General features: G+C 45.0%; 1 protein-coding gene across 1 annotated transcript in view; it reads right to left on the bottom strand.

Annotated features, from left to right (window-relative positions):
- Window positions 1–23,805, bottom strand: part of RBPMS2 (RNA binding protein, mRNA processing factor 2) — a 72,589-nt gene that overhangs the window by 47,918 nt on the left and 866 nt on the right. The window lies entirely within an intron of this gene.

Genomic DNA, 23,805 nt, shown 5'->3' with positions numbered 1-23,805 from the left:
ATTTGAGCTTCAGCTTCAGGATCTGTCCTTCCAATGAGCACTCAGGGTTGATTTCCTTTAGGAGTGACTGATTTGACCTCCTTGCAGTCCAGGGGACTCGTAAGAGTCTTCTCCAGCACCACAGTTTGAAAGCATCAATTCTTCAGCGCTCAGCCTTCCTTATAGTCCAGCTCTCGCAGCCATACGTTGCTACTGGGAAAACCATAGCTTTGATTAGACGGACCTTTGTCGGCAAAGTGATGTCTCTGCTTCTGACTATGTTGTCTAGGTTTGCCATAGCTTTCCTCCCAAGGAGCAAGCGTCTTTTAATTTCATGGCTACAGTCACCGTCTCCGGTGATCTTGGAGCCCAAGAAAGTAAAATCTGCCACAGCTTCCATTTCTTCCCCTTCTATATACCAGGAAGTGATGGGGCCAGATGCCATGATCTTCGTTTTTTTAATGTTGAGTTTCAAACCAGCTTTGGCACTCTCCTCTTTCACCCTCAACAAGAGGCTCTTTAGATCCTCTTTGCTTTCTGCCATTAGGGTGGTATCGTCTGCGTATCTGAGGTTGTTGATAATTCTCCCGGCAATCTTAATTCCAACCTGTGATTCATCCAACCTGGTGTTTCTCATGATGTACTCTGCATATAAGTTAAATAAGCAGGGCGACAATATGCAGCCTTGTCGTACTCCTTTCCCAGTTTTGAACCAGTCAGTTGTTCCATGTCTGGTTCTTACTGTTGCTTCTTGACCCTCGTACAGGTTTCTCAGGAGACAGGTAAGGTGGTCTGGTACTCCCATCTCTTTCAGAATTTGCCAGTTTGTTGTGATCCACACAATCAAAGGCTTTAGCGTAGTCAATGAAGCAGAAATAGACGTTTTTCTGGAATTCTCTTGCTTTCTCCATGATGCAGCGAATGTTGGCGATTTGATCTCTATTTCCTCTGCCTCTTTGGAACCCAGCTTGTACTTCCGGTAGTTCTCGGTTCACATACTGCTGAAGCCTAGCTTGTAGGATTTTGAGCATCACCTTGCTGGCATGTGAAATGAGCGCAATTGTACGGTAGTTTGAACACTCTTTGGCATTGCCCTTCTTTGGAATTGGAATGTAAACTGACCTTTTCCAGTCTTGTGGCCACTGTTGAATGTTCCAAATTTGTTGGCATATTGAGTGCAGCACTTTAACAGCATCATCTTTTAGGATTTTAAATAGCTCAGCTGGAAGACTGTCATCTCCGCTAGCTTTGTTGTTAGTAATGCTTCCTAAGGCCCACTTGACTTCACTCTCTAGGATGTCCGGCTCAAGTTCAGTGATCGCACTATTGTTGCTATCAGGGACATTAAGACCTTTCCTGTATAGTTCTTCTGTGTATTCTTGCCACCTCTTCTTAATCTTATCTGCTTCTGTTAGGTCCCTGCCTTCTTTGTCCTTGATCATGCCCGTCTTTGCACAAAACGTTCCCTTGAGATCACCGATTTTCTTGAAGAGATCTCTAGTCTTTCCCATTCTGTTGTTTTCCTCGATTTCTTTGCATTGCTCATTTAAGAAGGCCTTCTTGTCTCTCCTTACTATTCTCTGGAACTCTGCATTCAGTTGGATATATCTTCCCCTTTCTCCCTTGCTTTTCACTTCCCTTCTTTCCTCAGCTACTTGTAAAGCCTCATCGGACAGCCACTTGGCTTTCTTGCATGTCTTTTTCTTTGGGATGGATTGAGTTGCTGCCTCCTGAACAATGTTACGGACCTCCGTCCATAGTTCCTCAGGCACTCTGTCGAACAGGTCTAATCCCTGAAATCTATTCCTCACCTCCACTGTATATTCATAAAGGATATGATTTAGGTCATACCTGAATGGTTTAGTGGTTTTCCCTACGTTCTTCAATTTAAGCCGAAATTTTCCAACAAGAAGCTCATGATCTGAGCCACAGTCAGCTCCAGGTCTTGTTTTGACTGACTGTATAGAGCTTCTCCATCTTTGGCTGCAAAGGACATAATCAATCTGATTTCGATATTGACCATCTGGTGACGTCCATGTGTAGAGTCACCTCTTGTGCTGTTGGAAAAGTCTGTTTGCTATGATCAGTGTGTTCTCTTGGCAAAACTCTATGAGCCTTTGTCTTGCTTCATTTTGTACACCAAGGCCATGCTTGCCTGTTATGCCGGTGATTTCTTGGCTTCCTACTTTGGCATTCCAATCCCCTATGATGAAGAGGGCATCTTTTTTTGGTGTTAGTTCTAGAAGGTGTTGTAGGTCTTCATAGGACCGATCAACCTCAGCTTCTTCGGCCTCAGTGGTTGGGCCATAGACTTGAATTACCGTGATGTTGAATGGTTTGCCTTGGATTCGTACCGAGATCATTCTATCGTTTTTGAGATTGTATCCCAGTACTGCTTTTCCCACCCTTTTGTTGACTACGAGTGCTACTCCATTTCTTCTAAGCGATTCTTGCCCATAGTAGTAGATATGATGGTCACCTGCATTAAATTTGCCCATGCCTGTCCATTTTAGTTCGCTGATTCCCAAGATATCTATGTTCAATCTTGCCATCTCATGTTTGACCACTTCCAGCTTACCTTGATTCATTGATCTTATATTCCAGGTTCCTAAACAATATTGTTCTTTACAGCATCGGATTTTCTTTTCACCACCAGACACATCCACAGCTGAGTGTCCTTTTGGCTTTGGCCCAGCCACTTCACTCTTTCTGGCACTACTTGGAAATACCCTCTGCTCTTCCCCAGTAGTAGAGGCTCATCTTCCAGCATCATATCTTTTAGCCCTGTGATACGTTCCATGGGGTTTTCTTGGCAAGAACACTGGAGTGGGTTGCCATTTCCTTCTCCAGTGGACCACATTTTGTCAGAACTCTCTGCCATGACCTGTCTGTCTTGGGTGGCCCTGCACAGCATAGCTTATGGCTTCACTGAGTTACGCAAGCCCCTTCGCCACAACAAGGCAGTGATCCATGAAGGGGATACAGCAATATAGCAGCTTCATGAACGTCGGACTTGTGTCAGACAGCTTGTCAGCATGAGGCTGAACCCTTTGCAAAGGGTGGCATATCCCTTCTGGCTCATGCTTTCTCCATACATGGTCATTATTTGTAGGCATGCAGAGAGGGAAGGGAAGGAAAAGATTATAATTTGCTTGCATAATATGCAATGCCTGTATCCAAATTGTGGATTTGGGGCAAGATTCTCAGTTTTACTGAGTACCATCCAAAGATTCTGTACAAGTTAAGAGTGCCAGAATGGGTAAGCAAAACTATGGTATTTGGTAGGCTCTAATGTCTTTAGTATCAGCTTCATGCCAAGATGTGCTTATTCCTCTCACATTTGGGCTGCAGTTTAAGTGTGGAATTTACTATATAGTACAGAGTTCACCACCCACTCATTTAAAGCAATCCAGTTTCTAGCCCGTACAACTCTAAACGGGTTGAAAGCGTGAGCAATGCAGATGACGTTTCAAAAACTGAAGAGGGGTGTCAAACCATCAGGATGGGACTGTGTTTCCAGTGCCACATCTCCTACCAACACCCCCAGGCATAGCCCAATCCCAAAGACTGCCCAACCTCTTCCCTCCCCCATTCCTTACAGAAGAATTGCCAAGTCTTTCAAAAGGCTTTTTGCACTTTGGGAGCGACGTTTTTCCACTTTGTTACTTTGCATGATTTACTATATATTTGGAGAATTCGTTTGACGATGGCAATTCACTTGTATAATTGCATGCAGTACACATACAAACCTGCTTGCTCTGGAAGATTAAAAAATTCTGCCGGGCAAGATAGAACAGGAAAACAAGAGTTCCTCCGTTCTGCCATAGCACAACAATTTCCGTCACATGCCTTGGCCTACAACTCCAATCAACTGCCTTGGAACTTTGTTCTTTTCCAGGGAAAGCAACCTCCTAGATCAGGGATGTTGAATGTCTTTCAGGCAGGCTCTTGTGGTTTCTTTCAGATTCTTGAGAGAGAAGCTACAGAGCACGGAGGGCTACAGTGCCTTGTCACTTTAGCCCACTGTATTCTTGAGAAAAGCCACAGAGTACAGTGGGGCACTCCCACTTACAGAGGACTGTTTGCCAGGCACACATGAAAGGGTTTTCTCCTGCATTGCTTCAAAATTGTGGAATGCTCTCCCTTCAGAACTAAGATTGGTCCCCCGTTCTCTCATGTTTTTGGCATGGAGTTCAGACACATCTCTTTAATTTGGCCTTTTAAATTGTGAGTAGTGGTTTTAAAGTTCTTTCAATATTTTAATATGATTTGATTGCCGTTAGGTTTTTACATATTATGATGTTTACTTGAATTGCTGTATAGCACCTTGGTGACAATTGAGGAAAGGCAGTATATAAATTTTGTATAATGATGATGATGCAAAAGATGCTCTAGCCATCCATACTCTGTGGTTTCTCTCTCATGAGAAAAAAAACCACAGTATATGGCGGGCTCTTCTATTCTACTGTCTATGCAGGAGAAGAAAGCCTTCCCTGAACATACAGGGACCAGGCAAAAATCATCGGCGGGGGGGGAGGGGGAGGGAGGAAAATCCATTAAGAAAGATAAGACAGAATAAGATGTACAATGCCTTCTGACAGTTAGTGCTAGGAACCCTCTATTTAGAAGCACCCTAGGTCAACGTAGGTCGCAACAACTTAATAAGATCCATCTAAGGAAAAAGCAAGTTTCATTTTTCCACATGCCCTTCCTAGACAACACCAGAAAAGCATCTGTCTTAGCAGAAGTGACCATTTCAGTCTCGATGCTGGATGTTAACTGATTTTCATGCCCAAGGAATGGCATTTTTAGCCATTTACTTGGAGGACATTTGCTCCTCTTCAGCAAATATTGTCTCTCAAAAGCATGAGACAAGACCAGCATTATACTTCATGTAATTATTACACTAATGCATGTAAATTTTCATCTCCTTCCCACCAAACTACTTCCAGATACAAAATATTTAAATAAAGTCCAAATCTGAATGCAATATGGGCCAAATGCACAAAGCTAAAACCAATTATTCTAATGTTACGTGTGTCAAAACACTGGTTGTTAACCATTTGTTGTTTTCCTATTTAACCTTGATTTGCAATAGTATTTTAGGGTTGCTACCAGCATAGTCATTCTGAAGTCTCAATCGCCCAGTAGCCAATTTTAGTAGAATAGATGTGGCAGATATTCTAAGTTGGGCTACAGACATTGGTGTAGATAGTCAGGACCAGAAATATTGGAGCAAAGATAACTGTTTTGGCAGTTGGCCTCTGTATACCACCACATTGAAGTTGAAAGGAAACACACCCAGATGGGAGCGAAGTCAGGACTTTCAGCTGTAATTCAAGGGGTTTGACAAAAGTGGGTCACTAACCATTCAGGAAGTACAGCCTCACAACAACCCTGTGAGGTAGGTTAGGCTGAAAAATCAGTGACTGACCCAAAGTCTCCCAGTGAGCTTCATGGCCAAAAGTGGACTAGAACCTGTATCTCCTGAGTCCCAGTCCAATACTCTAACCACTACACCACACTTGCTCTCAAGATGTATGTGGCTCATGAGATGCAATAGATAATTGGTTCTGCCCCGAGCCACCATTGTGCATCTGACTCCGCTGCACGACCCAGCATCTTGCATCTGGCTCTGGTTGGTAGCCCTTGGAGTTCTAGTAACAAAGTAGATCCCACAACCCAGAAATCTAGCCACATCTTGATTTGAGAGCCAAGTAGTCCTAACATTCCTATTTCAAGGAAAAATTGGATGGGACAAACTACAGCCTTATCCCGCAGTCAGGACTTGGCTGCAAGTATGCTACGGATAAGCAAGTCTGCCCAGGAGTGTCCAACGATGGATCAGCCAACTAACCATTATAAAATTTTACAGCATCACAACTCCTGTCCCTGGGTCAGCATAGAGGCAGCTAAGAGAACCAGCTAGAAGTCTGGTGCTCAAGTCCAAGAAGCCACTAGTCTTCACCCACCATTTGCAATATATGGGGTATAATGCTAATGTACCTCACAGGGCTGTTAAGGATTACTGAATGTATGCAAAGTGCTTTGGACACTAGATATGCACAGTATATGTCAAAGTATTGCTGGTGCTGCTGTCCCAGAGACAAAGTAACCTATCATATGAAAGCCAAAGACAGCCAACAGAACAAGGCCTGTTAGCATTTTTTCTTGAGTTAATACCCTTCTCCCAAGGAGCTCAGGACAGCAGACATGTTCTCTCTCCCTACTCCCCCCATTTTATCCTCTCCACCACCCTGCCAGGTAGGTTAAGCTGAAAGTCATAGTACCTGACTTAAGGTCACCCAGTGAGCTTCATGGCCAAGTGGGCACCTGAACTGGATCTCCCTAGACCAACACTCCAGCCATTATACCAGAACACCACAGCAGTACTGGGAACAGATTTAAGTGATCCCATAATATTCATTCACAATCCTCATAATCCAGAGCTTTTTCTGTGTGCTTCACAATTTGTATTCCTATGAAATAGCAAAGGTTTTGGCTTAAAGTGCCTGCAGGACATGGATCAACAGGTTCTTGCCTTACTTGAAATGCTCTTGTTTAGCTCTTCCTGCCCTGCCCACCATCTCCCATGGAAACTTAACAAAGCTAGACCAACCTCCCCCAACCTGGTGCCATCCAGATGTGTTGGACTACAAGTCCCAGCATCCCCCAGCAAGCCATGCTGTTCAACACATCTGGAAGGCACCATGTGAGGGAAGACTGCTGTAGAGTCTTAGGGTCCTCCCAGATGAGGCTTTCATTATGCAATAACCCTGCCTCATTCATTGAATTTTACGTGTGTGTGTGTGTATATATACAGACATCATCACATCATCGTCTTCCACTTATACCCTCCAGTGTTTTCTCATTGCTTCTTCTGTCTTTCTTCTTTCCACACAAAAATCTGTTGAGGAGGAAACTATGGAACAGCCTTTTGATTGGTAGTGCTAGGGGTCATCCACCTGGAAGCACCTTTAAACCTAAATATTGGGGGGGGTTATTCACTTGATGCAAGGATTGACCTTCAAGGCTGACACCTGTAGGAAGGGCAAAGGGCACCTCTGTCTTATTTCCACCACCAACTTGAGGGAGCACCTGTTAATCTGGTTAATGTTTTATGCTCAAGTTTTGTCCATCTGCTGCTGTCACTAAGAAAAGCAAGAACAAAGATGGGGAAGTAGCGGGGTTAACAATTGGAGGTTTTGAACCCAATGGCTTAGCAGACTTCAGACCAGTGCTTTTCCCAGAGTAGGCAGAACAGAGTAATATTACCATATTTAAACCAAATCCAGATCTCAGTTACTCTCAACCTGCAGGGCCCATTTCAATCTCATCTCAAGACATCCGATTTGCTAGAAGATGCCAGGTGCCCAAAATCATGGGCCCTGGTATCGCAGCTTTTGCTCAAGAACTCTCCCCCACCTTGGGGGGGGGGATGGGTGTGTCTTGTCCATCCTGGCACTCAGCAAAGAGTCAGGCTTTCGGTCTTGCCAGTATTAATACCCTTGGTGCTAGCTTCAAAGTGTGATTAGCCTGAAATGGAGCTGCATGCATTTTGCCAGTACAGATCCTAGAAATCCACATGTCAAGATGATTCTTTTGGAATTTCCCTGTTGGGATGCTAGACTTTATATCAGGGGTGGGCTTGTAGGCCAAAAACATCTGGAGGGCCAGATGTTGCCCACCCATGCTTTACAGAAACAGTTCTACCGCACAGACTACTCTGGTCACTTCTAAGTGACTTACAGATACTACGCTTCCTCTATGTGTTGCTCCCTGAAGCCATTCCAAATGCCCAGTGCCTTTCCCTACTCTTTGTGGAGAGATCCAATGCCCACAGAAGCCTGTGAAAAGCAGAGGGTAATTCTTGCCTCACTATGGCCACATCGTGGCTGCTCCTCTTTATGAATTCAGAAGTGCACGGAGAAACCAGTGGCAGCTTTGCCAGCCAGGTGACACAGGCTGCCCATATTTGGAGCTACATCCTTGCTTGGAGAGTGAAAACCTTGTGCCATATTCAATGTCAGTAGTACACACAGGAGCATAATAAGGGTATGAAACGAACAGATTGAATTCAGAGGTGAATGTGGAGAAGGGTTAACAGAGGAAGGTGATAATCATAGAGTCATAGGGTTGGAAGGGGCCTACAAGACCATCAAGTCCAACGCCCTGCTCAGTGCAGGAGAAAGGGAGATTAACAAAGTGAGTTAGAGAAAAAAACACTGAGTTCAGAGAGAAATAGATGTTTTTCTGCAGTTAGGGCACAATCCTATGGCCGCTAGACGGCCATAGGACTGGGCAGTTCCCAGAGAACCGCCTCCCCACCCCCACCACTTTGTAGGCGGCATGGATCTTCCTCACACTCCATGCTCGGAACAGCAGCGCAGAGCAGGGGAAAGGGGGCATTCCTGGGGGCGGGGCAGGAAGTTTGTAAGTGCCAGTATGACACTTCCTATGTGTCGTCCAGCCTCCCCACCCTGTGCTCCGATGTCCCACGGCTAGCCACAAATGCAAGGCAGTTGGAGACAATCACCTCCACGCTCCTCCCACTGTGCCTTGGCTAGGCAGTCACCTCCAAGTTTGGAGGCAGCCGTCTATCCACATAGGATTGCTCCCTTAGTGTAGTAATATGGCATTTGAGTTAGCCAAATGTACAAGCAGCTCTCAGTGATTTGAATGGTGCATCTTTGTCCTAAATGGCCAGCTGTCTGGCATAAGGTTAGAGGGGGAGGAGAGACTGAAGCTGAAACCCAAACTTGCAAGTGGACCACAGGGAAAAGTAGATTTAATTTCTATTTGAAAGCCAAGTGCAACTGTATGAGTGAGGCTCGTGCCTGGCTGCAAGACTGGTGCAAGAATCAATTGCACCATGACTACAATTGTCAAATGAGTTGCAGGATCTCTGTTTTCCATTTCTCTAATGAGATTACCTTTTTGAACTCCAGGTACTAGCATCCTTACCAAAGGTACTGTCTGACTAGTGATAAGGTGCACGCTCGATTTTATGGTATGTTTTTAAATTACTATTTTGAGGCTGTTTTGTTTCTTTAAAAAAACGCAACATTACAGTGAAACATGCTTTGCCTTGGGATTCAAGCAACTGTCCTCACACCTCTAAGAGGCAGCCTTATCACCTGGCTTGTACATAAGTTTCCTGTTTAAGGCTCAGTGCTGGCAGGGGGAAGTGATCAATTTGTTTTTAAGGTTCAGATTATGTTTATCCCACCACATTCTCAGTTCCTGAGTGTAGATGCAAGCAGACAACTGTTGATGGAAGCAAAGCCTTCAGACCAACTGATTAAGACTGCAGAGTATCCTTCCCCAACCTGGTGCTCATGAGATATGTTGGATTATATGGCCAGCACAGTCATATGGTGGGAGATGGTGGGAGTTGGCTGTAGTCATTGGCTGAGGATAGTGGGAGTTGTAGTCCAACTGTTCTGGAGAGCACCAGTTTGGGGAAGGCTGGAGTATATGTTTGAATTGTTAGTACCACAAGAACTGTTCTCATGATAGCGGGTGCTTCCAGATGGAAGGTTTCTAGTACTAACAATCAAAAGGCATTGTCAGTTACTCCATTTTTGTCTCAAAAGAACTCATGAAAGAAAAAAAGATGGAAGTAGCAGTAGGAAAACACAGAAGGGTTACAAATGGAAGATGCTGTCTGGATCCCCTGTAATGTTCTGTGAACAACGCAGGGCAATTGCACATTGAAAGCCTAGTCTGGAAGGACCCATGATGCCAGCTTTGTAACGGAAACATTTGCAGATTTAGCCCTTAAATGAAGGCCTCTACAAAAGCTTGTTTACTGGAGCTCCAGATGCAGTACAAGCAACAAACCCATAACAGGAAAGCATTTGCCACAAAGATATCCAAAGAATTTCCATGCCTGAACTGCCAGCTAGCTTGACAGCTATACCGAAAAGGATAAGGGCTATATATGAACTGGAACAAACATCCACTGAGGGCAGCAAGGGTTAGCTATGGAGCCTATTTTCTCCGAGTTCTACTGTTGGCCTAGAAGAATGGTACATGGCTTCTATGTGGCTATCAAGATGTAGGTACTGGGTCCACATGCATTTTTGCTCTCACAATGTAGGGTAATGGGAGGGGCACCTAGCAAGTCACTGTTACCAGATGGGCAATGTACTAACCTTCACCCCCAAGCAATCCCACATGAGCTCTCTCATTCATGAACATTCATAATGTATAAGCTTCGAGCAAAAGATCACAACTTAGCTCCTTCACACTGAGCTTTTATCTTGTGACTGAGATGGCTCCTTCACAGAAGTTTGCGGGCTCTTTACATGACGCCGTGATCCTCCAAGGTGTCTCCTGCATTAAATGCCCCCTGTTCCATTTTTAAATAGATCGCAGATCGCAGATAATGAGCTATCAAATTACCCCATTGTGTTCTGCTTCAGATTCCTCTGTGAAAAGAGAGAGTAAAAGCAGCAAGAAGAGGAGTGAGATCAATGAAAGATAATGGAAGACTCAGATACGGGGAGAAAGGAGGAGGGGAAGGAAGCGCATGTAAAGGGAGTCCATGGTGATCCTACATTTAAAACAGAAGCTGAAAGCACCGTTTTAAATGCAGGATTTTAGGCTGGTGTAAAGATGCCCCTACACTGATGCTTGGACAATTGCAGCCATAGTCCTTCCCCACTAGCAGAGCACTGCTTTGTATGCAAAATGTCCCAGGTTGAATTCCTGGCATCTTCAATCAAGAGGAAGTTAGATAGTTGCTGCAAGTCAGATTAGACAATACTGGACTAGAAAGACCAGTGGTCACAAATCCATAAAACACAGTTTCATATTGAAGCCAAAAGAGAGGGGGTGTAGCATGAACATGAAAATTGTGTTCCTCTTCTACTCTACTTGCAGAGTCAAACTGTTGTCCACACTAAGTTCCCTGAAGCAGACAGTGGATTCCTTTAATTGCTTATCCACTCAACTTTTTCCAAGGCAGAGCCATGTATATTGGCTCTGCCTTGAGTGCCATTTCTTTTTGGTAGAAGGGTGGGGTACAAATTAAATCAATAAATATTGCATCTGGATAGAGCAATTATATAATATCCTGCATCAAGAAAAAGCAAAATGACGTGTATAAATTATGCAGGGCAAGCATTCAAGGCAACAAAGCCCTGTTTTGAGTTGCTGCAGCAGGTATTGTCCAGACACTCCCAAGTCTATCTTTGCAGCCATACTTGCTAGAGTTGCCCTCAGGGCTGGTTCACATGTAACACAACCCAGAGTATGAGTTGTCATTGAATGGTGGGTTGTTGTTACTTGCAGGGTTGTTGTTAACCACAATCAACCCAGGAAGAGAACCCATGGTTTGTTGTTGGATTGTGAACTCTGGGTTGTTCACGGTTAATAACCCATAGTTAAACCATAGTGTAGGATTCGCACATAACGGCAACCCACAATTCAACAACAACCCATACTCTGGTTATGTGTGAACCAGGTCACTGAGGAAAAGCTGAGATTCTCAGAAATGGTTCATAGCTTCTCCAAATTCCAAAATGCACTCAGCCTTGCTAAAACCTCAGTCTCCCTCTGCTGATCTTAAGATGTTCACTAACACTCGATCACACACTTTGGAGAGGGTGGGAAAAACAAGGAGGCCACTAGTGAAGCCTTATACATAAGGATGAATTATATTCAAGTTTGGTATTAATGTCACTTTATTTTCTACCCTGACAGTGCTTGATTATTTTGTATGCAACCCTATGGAACTGTTGTAGCTTTTCATATGCATTTTGCTTCTATGTGCTGGTGGTGTATTTCATTATGGCAGCCTTCCCCAACCTGTTGCCCTCTAGAGGTGCTGGAGTACAATTCCCATCATCTTCTGGCTGGGAATGCTGGGAGTTGCAGTCCAACACATCTAGATAGCACCAGGTTTGGGAAGGCTGCATTACTGTATTTTATATTGTTTCTATTATGTTTAGTTTGACTTAACTTATATGTTATCTAAAGAGCTAGGTTGATAGGTGACTAATAAATATAAATAGCCACAGGTAATGAGGGATTCTGTGCAGCAAATGGGTGGACTAGCAGAAGCGGGACGAAGGGTTTCACCGCTCCTTCAGGTCCAGCGTAGAAACCATGCAGGGCACCAGAAGAGGGAAACTGCCTCCTCCATGCCCAGCACAGAAATGCAGTGTGCTACTGGAAGAGGGATGGAGCATTCGGTCCCTCCTCTGCCAGAGCCTATGAGGCTACTAAACTTCATTGGGTTATATACAAGGCTGCACTAGGACCTCACACAGCAGTGGGTTATGTGTCTGTTTTATTTATTACATTTATATCTCACCTTTCTTTTTCCTCTTGCAAGGAACCCAAGGCAGCCCCTCCTCTCCATTTTATCTTCACAACAGCCCTGTGAGGTAGGCTAGGCTGCGAGTCAGTGACTGGCCCAAAGTCACCCAGTGAGCTTCATGGCTGAGTGGGGACTAGAACCCAGATCTCTCAAGACCGAGTCCAACACTCTAACCACTACACTGGCTCTCAGTTCTCTGCCACCTCAAGCTGCCTCCCTTGCAAAGAGCCCTTGAGGACCATGGGTTCAGTTCTTCCACCCTATGACTGGGAGAGTCAGCAGACATCGGTTTAACAAGTAACTGAATAACCCAGCAGGCTCATCAATACCAGGCAAGCTTAAAAGAACTAGAATACACAAACGTAGCACTGATTCACAGAACTCTTGTTGCGATGACCAGGCTGGGCGCCAACCAAATGCAGAGCAAAGCAGGTGTGCGGCTGCTTCATAGCACACCCGGACCTGAGTTGCTCAAGTCAGAGGAGTCAGACAACAGAATTAACTGCCTCAGGAGGAGGCAGTGGCCTCTCCTCTGTGGAGGCATTCAAGCAAAGGCTAGAGCTCAGGCCCCATCTTGTACTTGGGTTCTTGAGAAAGTTGCTTTTCTTTCAGTGTCACTAGTTGGCCTTCTGAGATATGAGTGTTTGTGACCATGCCCGGCCACAGCCACCATAGTACCCATTATTTGAATGTGTAAGCCCCCCATGGCAGCCATCTTGTGAGAGTGCCCACAACATTCTCTCAAAATTCCAAATGTGCCCACCGACCCAGAAAGGGGGGGGGGCTAGTGTGGCAATACTGAGCTAGATGGACTAACAGTCTGTCTTGGTGTAAGGCAGCTTCCTATGTTCCTAGCCCGTGTGGCAGAGTGGTTACTGTTGGACTGTACTCCAGAGCTCACCCAGCCATGAAGCTCACTGGGTGACCTTAGACCGGTTGCCCTCTCAGCCTAGTTTACCTCACAGGGCGGTTGTGAGGGTAAAACATGGGGACACAATATGCACCATCCTGGAGGAAGGGCAGGAATGTAACAAAAAACAACCCATGACCTTGAGTTCTGAGAATAGGTAATCAACACTCCATTACAAGCTCCCCAAGGCAACAGCATCCACTTCAGCGGTTTAAAGTTTAGCTGGCATACCAGCTACACCCTTATCTGGACAGAGATTGCCTAGCTACAGTTGTCCATGCTCTGATAACCTCTCATCTGGATTACTGCAATACGTTATGTGGGGCTGCCCTTGAAAACAGGCCAGAAACTTCAGGTAGTCCAAAATAGGGCAGCGAGATTGTTAACAGGGACTGGCCAATGAGATCACATTACACCAGTACTTTTCCAGCTACACTGGCTGCCTGTCCATTTCCAGGCGCGATTCAAAGTGCTGGTATTAACATTCAATAGTTTAGGGCCAGGTTATCTGAAGGATCGCCTCCTCCCATATGTGCCCGCCCTGACCCTAAGATCATCCTCAGCAGTCCTTCTCCATGAGCCCCTGCCAAAGGAAGTGAGGTGGATGGTTATCAGGAAGAGGGCCTTTTCTGCTGTGGCGCCCCGGCTGTGGAATGAGCTCCCTAGAGAGGTTCGCCTGGCGCCTATGTTGTACTCCTTCTGGCATACTTTTTTATTCTCCCAGTATTTTAGCTTCCTAGTCTTTTAGTTTTGGTGTTTTAAATCCGTATTTTAAATCTCTGCATCACTACTAACTCTTATTCTGGTTGTTCTGTTCTATTGTGGTTTTAAGCTTTCATATTTTATATTGTTTTATGCTGTGCTTTGTGGTTTTAATTTTTGTGAACCTCCCAGAGAACTTTGGCTATTGGGCACTATAGAAATGAAATAAATAACAAAGATGAATCATTGCGTACAAGCAGGTGCTGCAGATGTAGCAGGTACTCCTAAATCTCTTGTATTTAATCACTAGCCTGTTATCCACAGGTGACCAAGAATTCTATGCAACTCAGTGAGCAGGCTACTGGAGGAGGAACAGAGCACTCCAGACCTCCTGCATGCCCATGATAGAAACCAAGCAGGTTGTGAGATGAGGCAAGCCCGCGCCCGCCACACCCACCATAGGCTAGTAAGCAAATGTTTGCAGGCTGGGTTGTCCTAAACCCCTACTAATTTTTTAAAAGTGTCTCCAAAGTTGAAGCAGTACAAATGTGAGTTGTACACAAATGTGATTTGTGAACAAGTGTAGTGGATGTAGCATTCCTCCTTGGAGGCCTAGTTGAAATTATAGCTGAGCCATGAAGCTCAATACAAAAACTGTGGGCAGATTACTATTGCCAAGTCTAGCTGACATTACAGGTTGGTTGTGATGAACTGGGAGAACCTTATATACGCCACTCCAGGTTTGTTAGAGGAAGGTTGAACTACAAGCTTGATATTGCCATGGCTCGCATTTCTGCATATTTGCCAACTACACAAGAACTGCAAATAAGAGACTTGGGGCTTTGGTTGTTTTTTTCAGTACTGCAGAAGTTGGCCCTAACATTGCTCCCAGAACATGCTCTGTCTCTAGCCACTCTGTGCTATAGCCTAGACACCAAGAACACCTCCATAGCCTCATAGAATTAGGCTGCAATCCTATACCCAGTTTCCTGGGAGTAAGGCCCACTGAATTTAACAGGACTTACTTATGAGTAGACATAGGATTGTGCTGCATATTTATTACATTTATATCCTTTTTTTCCTCTTGCAAGAAACCCAAGATGGTTTACACGGTCCTCCTCCTCTCCATTTTATCCTCAAAAGTCACCCAGTGAACTTCATGGCTGAGTGGGGATTAGAACCCAGATCTCCTGTGTCCCAGTCCAACACTCTAACCACTGCATCACATTGGCTCTTATTCCTTTCTTCTTGGCCTCCTGCAGGAAGCATAGGCAAGCAGCTTTTCCATAGAAGGGGAGGAGACAGCTTGTGGCATGTTAAAGAAACAGCATATGTCACCATCAATCTCTTGTGGACCAGAGTCCATTTCAGATGCTCTAGTCTGCAAAAGTTTACTATGCCACAATAAGACCTTCAGGTGCTACAAGAGTCTCCAGCAAACACACACACACACCCTTCCAGAATTTCTTTCCACAGAAGGCACTTCTTACCGCAGAGGATCTCCCTCTCCCTCCAACCATTCTGTTGTCGATTCCTGCATTTCCTGGGACAACGGAAAAAGCGTTTAATCAGCCAAGTCCCTTGGAAGGATATAAATATCTCAAGGGGGTGAGTAGAGGACACCAGGACTGTGATCTTTGGACAATAAACTTTTTACAGGCCAGTTTGTTTTTGGTACCCACTTGAACTAGGACTGATTATATATTTGGGGTGGAGAGAAGCTGTGCCAAACCAGATTATGGGCCTTAAACTTGCTTTAGTGGTAGTTGATAACATTATAGCAGATACCCTTTAACGCTGAAAGCTTCATGCTGAGAGCACGGCCATTCTGCTCCTCATGCTGCATACCAGTTGCATTGGATTTCCTTGTAACCAAGGGCATTGTCATTGCGCCTCTGTCATGAGATGGGACAAATTCCCGCTTCTGATCTATGACATCACCACCACTGCTCCCGCTGCAGTACACAAATGGAACAGAACAGGCCTACTTTGCAGAGAAGCATTCTTAGATACACTACAGGGAGTATCCTGTAGCACAGCTGTCCCCAAACTGGCATTTTCCACATGGGTTGGCTACAACTCCCATCATCCCCAGCCAGCATGGGAATTGGCTGGGGATTATAGGAGCTGTAATCAGACACATCTGAGGGACACCAGGTTGAGGAAGGCTGCTACAGCGTATTGAACATCATAGTCTGTTTCCCGCCTCCCAGCAGAGCAGAGCAAGCTGCTCCAGCTGGTCCAGGGACTACAGAAGCAGGCAAGCTCCCAGAGAGCGAGCAAACAGAGCGAGCGAGCAGGGGGAGCAAACAGGAGTTGGCCAGGGGAGTTCGGCAGGGGAGGTCAAGGGGGAGGCCCCTAACATCATTATTATTATTATTATTATTATTTATTTTTTTAACTAACTTTTTCCCATTTATTTGTCTTGTAACACACACTTTCACACCAGTGGGACTCTTCTTTTAACCTCTACTGAGTAGAGGAGCAGGCACAGGCTAGTCTAGAACAATCACAAAGCTAGACACAAAAAGGGAAAAGAGGCTATGGAAGGACAAGACTCTCCAGTGGTGGTGACCTGCAAGGTGTGTGCAATGTTTGTTTTCTTGCCTGAGAACAACATGGCCTACACCTGCAACAAGTGCAAGTTGATCACGCTGCTGGAAGAAAAAGTAACTGGACTGGAGCGCCGACTGTCAACCCTCCGGGGAATAAGAGAACACGAAGAGTTCTTGGACAGAATGGGGGAACTACAGCAGCAAAGGGAAGACCAGAAGCTTGAAGAGCAACAGCAAGATGAGGCAGTGGGAAATGCTGAGGTGAAGAAAAATGGAGTAGAGGATACTCCTTGGAAAAGGGTGACAGTTAGGAGAAGAACTAGACGCCACTCTGCACCAGTGGAAGCAGTGGAGCTGTGGAACCGATTCCAGGTACTTGCGGATGAGACTGGAGGACAGCCTGCAGAGGAAGAATCACAGGGGAACTTGCATGAGAGTGAGCAAGAGGCTGAAGGTCAGTCAAACAGAGGCGATGAAACCCAGGCCTACAAGAAGAGAAGAGTGGTAGTAGTGGGAGACTCCTTGCTGCATGGGATCAAGACCCAAGTATGTTGCAAAGACCCGTGGACTTGCCAGGTATGTTGTCTCCCGGGAGGACAGATTAGAGACGTGACTGAAAGGTTGCCTGCACTCATACAGCCCACTGACAGGTATCCCTTTCTTCTCATCCATGTGGGAACAAATGATACTGCCAAGCGGAGCAAACGAAGAGATCACGTCAGGCTTTGAAGCTTTGGGAAGGAAACTCAAGAACGTTGGGGCCCAGATAGATTTCTCATCCATCCTTCCAGTAGTTAGAAGAGGGATAGAAAGGGAACGAAAAATACTCTGGGTGAATGACTGGATATGAAGGTGGTGCCGACAAGAGAGATTTGGATTCTGGGACCACGGGCTATACTTCCTGGAAGATGGGCTGCTGGCTAGGAACGGGTTGCACCTCACAAAGGCTGGGAAGAATGTGTTTGGCCACAGCATGAAGAACTTCATCAGGAGGGCTTTAAACTGAATCCTACGGGGAAGGGAGACGTAATGTTGGGGGTAACAATGGACATAGGCGCATGCACTGCAACGGAGAGAACAGCTCTGATAGCGCCCAATAATAGTCTTCAGACACATGTAGGAAGAAAGCCAGACTATAAAGCACATGGTCTTCCATGTCTAAATACTAATGCCCAGAGTATGGGAAACAAACAGAACGAACTTGAACTCTTAATACAAGAGGGAAATTATGACCTGATAGGTATAACTGAGACTTGGTGGGATGACTCTCATGACTGGAATACAGCAATTGAAGGATATAACTTGTTCAAAAAGAACAGGAGGAACAGAAAGGGAGGTGGGGTTGCACTGTATGTGAAAAATACATATCTCTGCACAGAAATACAGGAGGAGGAGCTTGGTAGCCCCATCGAGAGCATCTGGGTTGAAATAAATGGAGCAAAGAATAAAAGGAACCTGGTGGTCGGAGTCTACTACCGACCACCCAATCAAGGAGAAGACAAGGATGAAACTTTTGAAAAGCAAAAAAAAAAGTTTCAAGGAAGCATGATGTAGTAGTAATGGGGGACTTCAATTTCCCTGATATTTGTTGGGAGACAAATTCTGCAAAACATGGCCCCTCCAGGAAATTCCTGACTTGTGTTGCTGATAACTTCCTCCTACAGAAAGTAGAGGAAGGAACTAGGGGATTGGCTATCCTTGACTTGATCCTAACCAACAGAGATGACTTAGTGGATAAAGTAGCAGTTACAGGAACTCTGGGGGAAAGCGACCATGTTGTACTTGAGTTCTTGGTTCTAAGGGAAGCAAAAGCCGAGTGTAGTCAAACGCTTACCCTGATTTTTAGGAAAGCTGATTTTCATAAACTCAGAACAATTATCAGTAAGGTCTCATGGCAAGCGACGCTAACGAGAAAAGGAGTCCAAGATAGGTGGGAGCTTTTAAAAAAGGAAATTCTCAAGGCACAATCACAAACCATTCCAACAAGAAGAAAAGGTGGAAGACAACAGAAGAAGCCAATGCGGCTTCACAAAAAGCTTAGGGATGACCTGAAAACAAAAAGGGACACATATAGGAAGTGGAAAGAAGGCCAAGTAACAAAGAAAGAGTACAAGCAGATAGCACAGAATTGCAGGGATGGCGTCAGGAAGGCTAAAGCTGAGAATGAGCTGAGGTTAGCAAGGGATGCTAAAAACAACAAAAAGGCTTTCTTCAGCTACGTGCATAGTAAAAGGCAGAGGAAAGAAATGGTGGTTCAGCTATTAAATAAGGATGGCAAAACGATAACAGATGACAAAGAAAAGGCAGAGGTGCTCAATTCCTACTTTGGCTCAGTCTTCTCCCAAAAGAGGGTCTATGACCCCCCTGGCAAAGGCAAAGTACAGGCTGAAGGGGCAGGATTGCAGCTTGAGATCGATAAGCATATGGTCAAGGAACACCTAATTACTTTGAATGAGTTCAAATCTCCAGGGCCAGATGAACTGCATCCTAGAGTCATAAAGGAACTGGCAGAAGAACTCTCAGAACCTCTGTCTATTCTCTTTGAGAAATCATGGAGGACGGGAGAAGTGCCAGATGACTGGAGGAGGGCTAACGTTGTCCCTATCTTCAAAAAGGGTAAAAAGGAGGAACCTGGGAACTACAGACCAGTCAGTCTGACATCAATCCCAGGGAAAATTCTGGAGCAGATCATAAAGCAATCCATCTGGAAGCACCTTGACAACAATGCCGTGATTACTTGAAGCCAACATGGATTTGTCAAAAACAAGTCCTGCCAGGCAAATCTGATCTCATTGTTTGATCAAGTAACCTCCCTTGTAGACCGTGGGAATGCTGTGGACATAATATACCTCGACTTCAGCAAAGCTTTCGACAAAGTGCCCCATGATCTCCTGATGAGCAAACTAGCTCAAAGTGGGCTAGATGAAACAATGATCCGGTGGATCTACAGTTGGCTACAGAATCGGACTCAGAGAGTGCTTATCAATGGGACCTTCTCAAACTGGGGAGAGGTAACGAGTGGGGTACCGCAGGGCTCAGTCCTGGGCCCAGTGCTCTTCAACATTTGTATTAATGACTTGGAGGAGGAGGTGCAGGGAATGCTGATCCAATTTGCAGATGACACCAAATTGGGCGAGATAGCTAATACTGTGGAAGACAGAAACAAAATTCAAAGTGATCTGGATAGACTGGAGCGCTGGGCAGAAAACAACAGAATGACATTTAATAGGGATAAATTCCAAGTTCTGCACCTAGGAAAAAGAAACCAAATGCACAGTTACAAGATGGGGGATACGTGGCTCAACCACACTACAAGCGAGAAAGATCTTGGAATTGTTGTCGATCACAAGCTGAATATGAGCCAACAATGTGATGTGGCTGCAAAAAAGGCAAATGCTATTTTGCGCTACATTAATAGAAGCATAGCTCCAAATCCCGGGAAGTACTAGTTCCCCTCTACTCAGCACTGGTAAGGCCTCATCTGGAGTACTGTGTCCAGTTCTGGGCGCCACACTTTAAGAAGGATGCAGACAAACTGGAGAGGGTTCAGAGGAGGGCAACAAAGATGATCAGGGGACTGGAAACAGAGCCCTGTGAAGAGAGACTGAAAGAACTGGGCATGTTTAGCCTTGAGAAGAGAAGACTGGGGGGAGATAGGATAGCACTCTTCAAGTACTTGAAAGGTTGTCACAGAGAAGAAGGCCAGGATCTCTTCTTGATCATCCCAGAGTGCAGGACATGGAATAATGGGCTCAAGTTACAGGAAGCCAGATTCCGGCTGAACATCAGGAAAAACTTCCTGACTGTAAGAGCAATACAACAATGGAACCAATTACCTAAGGAGGTGGTGGGCTCTCCCACACTGGAGGCCTTCAAGATGAGGCTGGACAGCCATTTGTCAGGGATGCTCTGACTTGGATTCCTGCATTGAGCAGGGGGTTGGACTCGATGGCCTTGTAGGCCCCTTCTAACCCTACTATTCTATGATTCTATGATTCTATAGTTAATGCTACCCTTCCTGGAATGATCAGAGCAACTATCTAGGGCAGCTTCCTCCAACCTCCAGATGTGCTGGACTACAATTGCCAGCACTGCTGGTTTGGGATGATGGGAGATGTAGCCAACACATCTGGAGGGCACCAAGTTGGGGATGGCCGATCTAGGGTTACCATATTTTTTTGAAGCCTGAGTGAGTACTACAGTTAGCAGTCCTTCATTTTCCATGAAGGTTATCTTGGAGCCCCAAGAGACACACAGCATCCAAACTACCTCCCCTGTCCCAATGGTTAAGGAACTGCATGACTGCAGGTACTTGACTACTAGTTATTCATCATGAGAAGTCTTCCTATCTTTCATCATGAAATTATATCATCACCATTTGGGGAGCTTAGTCCGCATGGCCAGGGAGGGGATGCTGGATGCACTCAATGACACAGGCAGAATCTCCGCAGGGAGAAAAAAAGATGGCTGCATTGATTTAAAAATAGAGTGGTCATGTGACTCAGCGCTTTTCGCTTGCTCTTTTAAGGAGCCATGTTTGGAGGCTATTTATGGGGAAACTTGCATCTTTTCTTATACAAGGAAGTGTCCAACAGCCTCACACCTGACTCCCTTCCTCCCCCAAACCTCCTATCTCTCTATAAAAAGGCAATCATAACAATAACTACATCCATATGGCTTCTCCTGTTAACACAATTGTAATCGCAATGACAATCTATTCATTAAATTACACTTTTATTCTAGAGTAACCCAATAGTAGTACTTCACTTCGCAAAGTAGCTATTTCACACTTTTCAACCTGTATGGTTAAAAAGATACCCCATATATGCACTTTGTACTTAGTTGTAGAAGATCATTCTCAAATGTGTCAGTTTATTTTAATCCCTCTTTAATGCTGTTCCGGAACAGCATATTTCAGTGATCAGGATTGTTAGCAGTACATACAGGGGTTATGGTGCAGAAAACAGTAAACCACTGTCTGGTCTTAATGGTGTACTTAGAGATAACAAGTCATTGTTAAACCATGCTAGCGTGTAAGTGTTGATGTGCCCAATGTAGCAAAACTTATTTAAGCAGAAGATTTAAACATCTTCTTTACCTTCCCCCAAAACTTCTCTTCAGTAGTATGATTCTCTGCAGAGAAGTATAGGTGATACTTTTATTGCAGGGATAGGCTAGTTTACATCTTATGCCAACTTATTTTATATTAGAATCCTTGTGGTCCTAGAATGTGTTTTAAATTTGCAAAGCAAAGAAGTGTACACTCAGGAACTCATAGCAGTTAAAGCTTAACTAATCTAGGTTAAGGATGAGTGTACATTCAGAGTAACATATGAAGTGCCTTGCTGGATCAAAGTCAAGCATTTCTTTTCTTTTTCCTTTTTCAATCCCAGCAACCAGCATGCACTAGGCATTCCACTGGGAGTTGGCCCACTGTCCACCAGTAGACTACCATTTACGCTCTGCCTACCCCTGCCTTACCACACCTAGAAAACGACCGCTGAACTAGTTGCGGTGTTAACATGAAGAGACCAGAATCAGAAGGGCATCTAGTGATCTTGTGATGTAGCAAAGGACCTTTCTTTGCCAAAGGGTTTATTTAGTTATTTGCAAGTTCCAGGATTGTCATTTAGTCACACCAGCTCATTTGCAATGGAAATGGCTCAAGGTTTCAATGCATCCCTCAAATTCCAGTTATGTTGGGCTACTCCAGAGCTATTTTGGGGGCTTCAACCCAATCCATCATGCTACTGTAATCAAAATGATTCTGAGGACCTAAACACCTTGCAGGTAGGCAGGCAGCTGGCTTAGCAATGGGCCAGCTGAACTGCAGACATCCCAGAAACATTTCCCCCTCTGGGAGGGGTGGGGGAACCTTTTGTGTCACCACAGAAAATTAGCCCAGGAGAACTCCAAGTCATATGCACTAGTACATCTAATATACAAGCATCCAATTAAGTAATAAAATTGAGTCACAATGTACAATAATGCTGTATTAGCATTACCCAGCCTATCATAGAGAATCCTGTCCTTGAGAGCACATCAGAGTAGAACAGCCACCCTATTCATGCATTTCACATAAGGCAGGTACAATAGAGAATTTGGGGGGAAATCTACCGTCACTTTCCATTTTCAGACACAAGCGAACTGTTTCCAGCTGGTCAGCCTCATTACTGCTGTATACATATTAAGAATTTACAGTTCTTTATGCAGCTTGGAAGGAATTAGGACCAGAATGGCTGCCATTCTGCACCAACAAAGCTATACAGCTATTTTTCAGAGGGCTGGGAAAGGAACTAGTAATTGATTGTGGCCCAGAGGGAATTGAGGCTTCTTGCTGTTGACACAAAATGGAGGTAACTCAGCCCTAGTAAGGTTGGCTGGTCTGGGTTCATGCTATAGCTGTTCCTTTCATACTAAACAGATATAGAGGACAATACATGAATACAGGAACATGTCACAAACAGGAATTTTCACAAGTAACCAATGCTACATAACAGGCAGACCCTGAAAGATTATGAAATCTATGGTGGCCGTTCAATGACATATAGTGCTCTTCGCAAGGAGGTTGTGATGCAGGAGGCAAAGTACATGAGACTCATGATTGAAAGAAGCAGGGAAACAGTCCGCTTCCTCGTTCTTTTATGGAGCTGAACCAGGTTAGCTCCAAACCAGACTTAAGTTCTCATATATTATATCTGCATCTTGATTCTGACAACATGGGAGGGGACCCAAGCAATATCTGGATCTCAATGAGAACAAGTAGAGGGAAAGGTAACCAAGCATCACTTCTAAGCTACCCTAAGCTCCAAAGCAACAAGCTCTAAACCATGCAAAGGCATCTTGTTGTCTTTTAGCAATCACTGCCGGATCTTGATGAGCACAAAACTCGGTTATTTGGCTCCAAAGGCCATGCGCTCTCTAGGTCAGGGCTCCCCATTAGCAGTTGAAGAGAAGCACCACATAGGTAAGCAGGAAGGGGGCAGGCCACATTTTAAGAAAACCTCCGCTTTGACAGCCAAACCATCCTTGCACAACAGTAGCCACCGACAGCATATGCTAAGGCGGGACCTTAGGGGAGAACAGCTTCCCTCTCCAAGAAGAGAAGGAGTGAAGGATGCCTTCATATTTGTGACTCCCATGCCAGACAGAGTCATTGCCAGAACAAAAACAACAAACCCCCCACCCTTTACACACCCCACCGAAGGGCCAGGGAGGATGTTTGTGCAGCAAGGTTTACGAAAGCGCAAAAGCCACCAAGAGGCACCTTTCTTGGTGGAGGAAGCCCCCGGCCAGAGAACAGAGAGCGCCTTCTTAAGGCAAGCCCACCA

This window comes from Heloderma suspectum, chromosome 11 (assembly GCF_057233095.1).
Source record: "Heloderma suspectum isolate Gila_16-S chromosome 11, 16-S_ref, whole genome shotgun sequence".
NCBI classification, from domain to species: Eukaryota; Metazoa; Chordata; class Lepidosauria; order Squamata; family Helodermatidae; genus Heloderma; species Heloderma suspectum.
Note: the sequence above shows the minus strand (reverse complement) of the source record. Positions and strands in the feature narration are given on the sequence as shown.